We start from the raw sequence: 8,156 nt of genomic DNA on the forward strand, positions 1-8,156 counted from the left end.
ACCACCACCACCGCCCCCCGGAAGGATAAACCACATTTTCCGCGGCCCTTCTCTTCAACCAGCGGTTGTTAAGTAGGTGCTTGATAGGGCATCACCCAAACAAGCCCCCGCGCCCTCCCGGGTCCGCCGTGGGAACGAATAACCGCCGACGCCCACCCTGGCTGCCTCATTAATATGCCTTTCCCCGCTTGCCCATTGGCACAGTCTAATTGAAATGCAGAGAGAAGAAAAGTCTGTCATTTAAAGTGAGCTCCGGATGCAGGCAGACAAGAAAACAAACCTCGCTCTTTTTTTTTTTTCCTATTTTTTTTTTTTGTCTCCGATTGCGTTACTTTGTGTTGCACTGCCTTCTAAAGCACGTTGCCCTCCTTTCTTACAGCTGGTTCTTCTGTGGGAGTAACTGGACCGCTGCTGGGATTCATTCCCATTGATTCTAGGTTTTCCAGCGCAAGTAGATCAGGACAGGCTTGAAAATTAACGATGAGGGCTTATATTTAGTGTACCCTCATTTTGCATTGTTAACTTGGAAATAATTAAATAACACCAGCCATAACATCACAGGGTTGGGTTTTTTTGTTGTTTTTCTTTTTTTTTTTTTAACCAAGCTCCATCCATCTCCTTTCCTTTCAATCTGTTAATTGCCAAAAACACAGCTCTCAATTATCCTCTTAACATCACTGGCCTACCTGTTTATTGCGTTTTGGTTGAAGTTGTTTCACTGAAGTTTGCTGCTGAATCATTAGCGGTTCCAAAATGAACATGTGAAGTTATATGGACAAACATGGGAAAGAAAAAAGAAGAATAGGGGGAAGGAAAAAAAAAAAAAAAGAAAAAATACTCAGTTAACTCTAGAATCAACTACAAAAACAGGGAGACTCCTTTTCCTACTTTCCTTTCTGCTGTTTTTCCTCTGTTTCCTGCTTCCTAGGTGTTGCTGCTTGCAACTGGAGGTCTCCTTGTTTTCCTTCTCCCGTAGTGTCTTAATGACTCCACAGCAGAGCATGAGAGACAAAAGAGGGAAGAAAAGTGCTTGTGCTGTCAAGACAGTCTGTTACTTCCAACTTTGAGATATTTCATAACTTGCAGTAAGACTGGGAAGAGAGAGGGAACAAGCTGGATTTTCTTGTTTTTAAATAACCGGTAAAATGACAGCCGAGACTGGGGGAAATGACAAAGATAAAGACATGAGTGCATAAACTGACATCCGACAAACAGTCCTTCAGCAGCCAGGTAACCCTGGCCATGTCTGAGGCACAAGGCCCTCGTCTTTCCCTGTCCAGATGTGAAAATGTGCTCTGCTCACAATTCTTCATTGTCTGACCAGTTAAGTATCCATGGTCAATCTAAAGTCTTCTTGGGATCTGCCTGTAAGTCCTCATGTATGAGGAATTAACCTTTGGCAGAATCAGCCCTCACAGTAAAGAAAAATAGTTTTAACTACTTGTCCTAAGAAAGGGTGACTTCACAAATATCAATACACAGAAAAAAAAAAATGTTAAAAGTGAAGAGCCTTCGTGATTTATTCTTACGTGAAATACATTACATAACAGAAGCAGAATTTTTTTTTTCCACAGGTATTCGCAACATCCCTTCCCAAAAGATACTTCAAGTAGCCATAATACCGAAACTAGAATCTAATCTTTGTATGTGAGTTGCATCAAAAAATAGAAAAACACAGCAGTTAAGGAAAGCAGTCACAGTGGCTCCTTGTTGCTGTGATAGCATATTGTCATTCTTCAAAAGCCACATGGGGTAGGTATGTATTTATAATGAGCTTTTGCTCAAAGCCTTCCCCCAGAAAAATGTGCTGGGTTTTAGGCTCTAATCACAATTATTACCTGTGATGTTCTTTGAGATTTACCATAGCTTCATGCATTGAAGTCACGCTTCAGATAAACCACGCACCTTAAAAGTATCAGAAACCTGAAAATAACTCCTCATTCCCATTCTAAGACAAGTTGAACAGCCCTCGGCATCCCAAATCTCAGGGAAGCCGAGTACAGGGACAGACTACTGAGGCAGCGTGTGAGAGATCAGAGGCAATATAATTACTACCAGAGAGGAGGTTCTCTGTGATGTGGGAATATCACACCCTTATAACCCACTCTGCTGATGAACTGGAAGACATTTGAGGAGAAAAGTGTGGTATAGCTGGGTTTTTATTGTTTTATTGGGTTAGGTGCATGCATGGCTCCCAAACCCTGGATGTGTTAGCTCTTGTTGGTTAGAAATAGGGCACCTGAGCCCCCTCGGGTGCGTGGTCAACAAGGAGCTCCCTCTTCCCTTCTGCATTATTGTTTGCCGAGTGGGATTGACTGCTGTCATTCATTATTGAATTTCAGTTAGCTCTGAGTCACGTGCGGCGTCCAACACATCCCCTGTGTTTGTGAGACTCTCCTGACTCCTGCTGCAGGGGCTTTAGAAGGTGGGAAGTCAGGTGCGGCTAGGACTTGAAACAGTCCACTGGAAGCAGGTCTACAAATTGCTTTTTTTCAGAGTACAAACAAATTATTTTACTTAAAAGGTTTAGTTTCTTTTCTGCTGTATTTGCTGACATATATAACTAGAATTCAATCCCTATTTTGATATTTAAAAATATCTTTAACGGAAGGACCTTACAATCCTTTTGTTCCCCCCTTGCCAAGGATCTCAAAGCTCTGCACGCACTGATAAATGGTGTTTCACGATACCTCTGTGAGATTTGAAAGACTTCCTCTGTGAGGAGACATTGAATAGCAGGGCAGGTATGAGACATTTCTTAAGCACTTCTTCCAGTTTAGAGGTAACAGAATCACCCGAGAGGTTAAGCCCAGGCAAGTCATACTCCGTACTGCAAAATACTAGCTGGAATGGTTCCCTTCCCATTTTGCTTAAAAGAATCATTTAGACGACAAAACTTACTCCATCCTTCAGGCAGAATAAGTCACTCAAAAATGATACCTCCATTTTGTAGCCATTAGGGAGGTGGCAGTGAACATTTTCTGTCATGGACATAATCAAGCGATGCCAAACAGAACTTAACACAGTGTGCTGATCTGGGGTACGTTCTGCAGTATACTTGTTCCAGACAAAAATTTTGGCAGATTGAGGTAATCATCATATACTTTGTGCTGCTTGAGAATAATCCTCGCCCTTCTATCTAGGCCAGCAACACTCTTAGCTGGAAGAATAAAAACAATAATTATTTGGGTTCAGTAAAGTGTCACGTATATGTGCAAATTTAAGTGATATTTCAGAAATGTTTGTATGTGATGTAGCAGCAATGGACATTTTTTTATTATAAAGTATGCTTTTTATAAATGCTTTATTCTCTAAAAAGGCATAAACCACATCTCAGTCAATATGGTATTCATTATCGGAAAGACTATTTTATTTATTCTTTTAAAGTTTATAAGAATTAAATAGTTAACCATTCATGTATAAATGCAAGTGTTTGAGATACATAACCAAGATAAAATGCCTATGTAATTTTAAATTTATTTTATTTTATTTTATTTTATTTATGTGAATAATGACAAAATAAAAGTTTTTGACCAAGTCAGTTCCTAGACTGGTTCATCATGCAGCTACATGAATGCTAATCTGAACGAAAAGAAAGAACGAGCTGGCTCCTTTCAGGAGCAGCTCCACATTATGTCCCATTGAACTGATGATGGAAAAAAGATTTCTGTAAGAAAAGAAGAGTTAGGTCTTCAAAACCCCTGCAGTCAGTGACTTTCTGCAAGATTGCACCCCAAATCCCTCCGAGAGGTGAAATTATTATAAAATGCACCATTCAACGACAGATGCTAGAATAATGAACAAGGAAGCAAGAAAAATCTCATGGCCTTATGTGGTACCCACTGTTGTAAGTACCTGAGCAACTTTTAATCTTTAGGATTTTCCATCTAACTGTGACACTGCAGGATTGGGAAGAGTTATTTGTGCTTGTTCAAAAACTCTAACTGTGATACAGACTGCCTGATTGAAGAGCAGAAGTAAATGGCCAGCACTGGCTTTATTTCAGCTGTGTGTAATCAGCTTTAAGGCACTTCCCAAAGCACCCCGGGAAGTTCGGCAGAACAGGAAATTGAAACGAGCTTTCCCATCTTACGTATTGATGAGATTCCCAGCATTATCCTTCCCCCAAATCTGAACCGTAAAACCCACATGAGGATTTTTAGTCTTCTCCAAATACTCCAAGAACTACAGAAAGAGTGAGCGGAGAGTCTTTGCTATCTGTCAGGAGTAGTGAGACTCGCATCGTCCTTTTAGAGTAGGTCTTCCATGATGGGACAAGCATAAGGCAAGCGTAAGGGCAACGCAACTCACACACTGGCTGGGATGGGAAAGCTCAGATAAATTGAATTGGCTCATAATTCTTGATTTGAGCAGGTGGAAGGGGAGATCTGCTTTTATAAAGAGCAGTAGTTTTCTTCAGCTACAAATTCCTGTTTTCACATCTACGGTGAGCTCAAGTATCACAGTAGGCTGAAAGTAAGTTTAGAGCAAAACAAGACCTTTGCTCTGGGTAGACAAGACAGAATGCAGAAAACGCAAATATATGTTAAATAATTTCACAATATCTTTACATTTGTGGTACTTGTACAAATTCAGTCTGTTTTATCTTTCAGCCATTCACTCAAGTAGTCCTTGGACTTTGAAGATGTTTTTCATGTAAAGCAACACAGATTTGTGATGTTTCGTGTTCCAGGCATCCAGCTTGGGGCAAGTAGAGCTTGTTTATTAGAGGGATAGAAATACTCAGCATTCCTAAATATCAGCACGACAACATGGAACTACTTTCGGGTTCATTTTGTTTGAATGTATTTTGAAGTTCAAAGACAAATGCTCTTCTATTGCTACAATGAGACTGATATTCGGAGAAAAATTTTACAGACTTGGGGCCAATCACGGTCAACCTTTTTTCCAGAAATACAAAGAAAGGAGAGACACTAGACTTCTGCCCCCTTGTGTTGCCCACGAAATGGCCATGCGGTGACTTTGCAATAAGGAAACGCCAGGAATCATTCGTTATTAGCTGTCTTTGCTTTTGCAAAGGCCTATTCTGCCCTCCTCAGTGGCTAATATTGGCCATCCTAAATGATGTTCAGTGCACAGGAATTTATCGGTGACCAATGGACTTGCCTAAGCCTCAAGGCCTCAGATGGTTTCCGAGGATGTGCCTCTCTATGTCTTTTTCCCCCACCATAATGCAGTCCGTAGACAGACAACACATCTAAGCAGTGATACTTCTATGCCTAAAATATTTAATTAACTAGTTAAATTCTGCTTTTAGAGAGTCAGTAACATGAAAGATTAGTAAAAATAAGCAGAAAGTTAAATGAAATATAGCGTGACAAACAAAGGGATTACTGAGGGATGAGTTTTCCTGACAAACTGGTTTAAAAGATACTGTCTTTTGTGAACACGTACAAGTCACTCTAGAATGAAAATCACAATACAGACCTTCAGATTGCCTGAAAACTCCTGGAACTGGCAGTTCTGGCAGTGACAGATTTTGAGCAGAAAAAAATATTTTGTTTGCTTTTTAATTCCTCCTAAGACGGCATTGAAATTTTGAATTAAAAAAAAAAAAAGGATGCTTTTCTGAAGTTCTGATAAAAAATGTCAGCCTTTACCCTAATTTCAGTGCTGCATAAAAGAATGACCAGAATTCATGTAGCAGTCTGTCCAATAACTGCTCCTAGTCAGGAAAGCTTTTGTTGCTGATCCAAGATTACTTTATCTTGGGTGGCAAAAAAATCTGCATTTTAAAAATGATTCTGCCTCCCGGGACTTCAAAGAGTTTCCTCCTGTCTGTGACTAATGTTAGCTAAAACACATGCGAAGGTGTTCTCCTATCACTAACAACAAATAATCCAAAGACAGTTCTAACATGAAACGTCTTGCCTAGATTCAACAAGAACAACAAAAATATCACACTGCTCCCTACAGAGTCAACACAAATGTAGCTTCTTTGTCTACGGAGTCTAGATGGTAAGATTTAGGAGGAGGAGTGTTGTGCTATGTCCCGTGTTTGTTAGAAAAAAACGTAAACCGCATAATTGTTTATGGATGTAGCTGTAGCCCGTGACAGTTTGCTCACATTTTGCAAAAACATTGAGCTATTTATAAACATATCTGGATTAAGTAATTGCCATTATAGTATTTTTAAACATATAAAAGAAGAATTTCGCTTTTCTGCACAATGCAGACAACGTTATGCGGGAGGAAAATTAAATCATAGTGGAGATATTTGCATAAACAAACGGCTAGATTTCGGTACTTGCTCCATGTAGTGCTGTTTCCTAAATTGCCCCTTGCTGCACCAACAGGTAGAGAGGTCAGGATGGTCCCCAGCCGAGCAGGTAAGAACTGCTCCAGCTCCCAAGGAGCAGTTTGGATGGACTCTGAGCCAGCCCTGCTGGAGGAGGCTGAAACACCCAAGGATGCATGAATCCAAACCACTCCTAGCACGCACCCAAGCTGGCGGCACGAATCCTTCCCCCACTCCTCCGTGCTTCAGTTGGAGAGATCTTTACGTGAATGAAGGTTCTCCATTTCATCTCTACTCGCTTCCATACATGCAGGGGCTACGCACAGCCCAGGGCCCAAGAAAAAGCATCAGACTTCGGCAGCTGTCAGTCCAGCCGCATTCCATTGCTTTGAGAATGCCCTGGGCTAAAATAAATAAATAAACAGATAAATGGATGACACTTGGTGTAAACAGGCCTGGTTTGCCTTCCTCTCCTTTCAACCAATGAATCACCAGTGAAATAGAGGTGACTCACTAAGGGAATCCAAAGGATGCTTTCTCTTTCACATCTGAGTCCGCTGTGGCTGTCCATGCTCTAAAGGGGGAGAAAACTAGGCAGCATTTTAATATTAATTTCCACGACACTGAGTCAAAACTGCCTGTAAGCACAAAGGGGTTTTTAAGGAAAAACAGAGCTGCCCTCGTCTCTCACTGACATAGTGATAATGTACAAATAATTGCACATGGCAAGTTGTTTGAGTCAACACGGTGTTGAACTTGCGAGCATCTGGGTAGCAACTGCTTGACACGAGAGAGCAACTGAGCGGCTGCTGGCAAAATATTATGCTGTTGTCTACAAAGTAAGCACTGCGTTACCCAAAAGCTCTGGACGGTGCTACTCAAATCTGCCACACAAAAAGGGGGGCCCAGGGCAAGAGTCTATTAAACATCACCAAAATTATTTCAGAAGACAGAACTTGTTGTATCCTTTCCACTTGATTCTGCGGTACCTGGCTTTGTGCTCTGAGCTCTTGCTGAGGGTCCCTACTGTGTAAGAACGTGGACAGGTCCTCACCTCAGCTTGGCCAGTCCCTGGCATGGGTGGACAAAGTTGCCTGACACATTTTGGAAACACAGCAACAGGCTCTCCCCTCTTCCCTGGTGGCTCTCCTCACAATTTTCTTACCGCACCATCAGGCTTCAGCAGTTTGATCTGGTACACTTCAAGTCCCTTTTTTTTTTCCTGGGAAGCTCTGAAGGATGCTGTGGGGGCACAGGGGCAGCTCCTCCCTCTGCCTGCTTGGGGAATGAGGTACCACATCTGATGAAGGAAGCTTTTAGCTAACTCCGAATTGCTGCTGTATCAAAAAGCAGGCATGAGCACAGCCAGAGGAAAAAAAAAAAAAAAGTCTTTTTTAATCTAATTTGCTAAGTTAGGTATCTTCAACTTCCAACTCCACACTCTCCACAGAATTCCCACTCCTCTCTTTTGCTTCCCATTTATTACAGGCAATGGTTTAACAGGAACCTCATATCATCATATCCTTGACTATTTGTGGGTTTTTTGAATTATGTATTTGCCCAGCAGGATTACTTCCACAGAGAAGTGTTAGATGGCTGTTATGATTCCCAATCACAGTTCCTCTTCAAGGAAAAAATTGTAGCTGAATGGAATCTTATTTAATTTTTGAAATTTTAAAGGACTAGCAGGGGGCCGTGTTTGCATAAGGACCTTCTATTGCTACATTATAATAAGTATTCAACTAACAGATCAGTCTACCAAAAAACACCAACAGCCTACAAGCAAAAAAATGAAAAAAATATGCAAAGTAGTCTTTGTGCACTGTTTATACCACTCTGTTAGAGATGTACCTGCAGCCCAATTTGGCACACTTGTAGCTTTCATACATTTGCACTG

Source organism: Charadrius vociferus, unplaced genomic scaffold (genome assembly GCF_000708025.1).
Source record: "Charadrius vociferus isolate BGI_N301 unplaced genomic scaffold, ASM70802v2 scaffold134, whole genome shotgun sequence".
Classification (NCBI taxonomy): Eukaryota; Metazoa; Chordata; class Aves; order Charadriiformes; family Charadriidae; genus Charadrius; species Charadrius vociferus.